General features: G+C 58.7%; 1 protein-coding gene across 1 annotated transcript in view; it reads right to left on the bottom strand.

Moving 5' to 3' along the window:
• Positions 1-646, bottom strand: part of LOC107748291 (vitamin D3 receptor A-like) — a 45,427-nt gene that overhangs the window by 10,924 nt on the left and 33,857 nt on the right. The window lies entirely within an intron of this gene.

Raw genomic sequence — 646 nt, 5'->3', positions numbered from 1 at the left:
TCTCTCGCCAGCAGGCAGCAGCGGGCGGTTCGAGAGCGTCATCAAAGGCCCTACTCACACACCCTCTGCCAAACCATGGAACCAGGTAAGCTTTGCACCGCACACTCAGACCCCTCTTCGGTCCGCCCATCGGACCGGGTACCTGCATTCCACCTCGCTGCCCCACCGCGGGTACGTCGCTGGTTCCGCTGGTCCAGCTTACTCGATGTCTGGGTACCTGGAACTACCCAAACGTCTCGCTGGCTCCTGCGGACCATCAGACTCGGCTGTGCAATTCAGTTCACCTGGCGTCCCCCCAAGTTCAGTGGCATCCGCTTCACATCAGAGAAGGCGGCCAATGCTCCTGTCTTGCGTACAGAGATCACAGTCCTTCGTCGGTCACGACGAGTCACGAAAGGGAACGTCTCGGTTACGTATATAACCCTCGTTCCCTGAAGGAGGGAACGGAGACGTCACGTCCCATCGCCACGGCTGCTGTACCACTGCTGAGCGGCCAGGTTACCGGCTCCGCTCCTCAGCGAAAACCTGGTATGCATTGCACCTGCTACCTTTTCATGCTCGCGCTGTGATCAGTGGCAGCTGGACGCAATCATCGCATACCAATTCATCAGTCATGACGTGACATCTCCGTTCCCTCCTTCAGGGA

Source organism: Sinocyclocheilus rhinocerous, unplaced genomic scaffold, assembly GCF_001515625.1.
Source record: "Sinocyclocheilus rhinocerous isolate Xijiao unplaced genomic scaffold, SAMN03320098_v1.1 scaffold3214, whole genome shotgun sequence".
Classification (NCBI taxonomy): domain Eukaryota; kingdom Metazoa; phylum Chordata; class Actinopteri; order Cypriniformes; family Cyprinidae; genus Sinocyclocheilus; species Sinocyclocheilus rhinocerous.
This window is presented reverse-complemented; position numbering and strand designations above follow the sequence as displayed.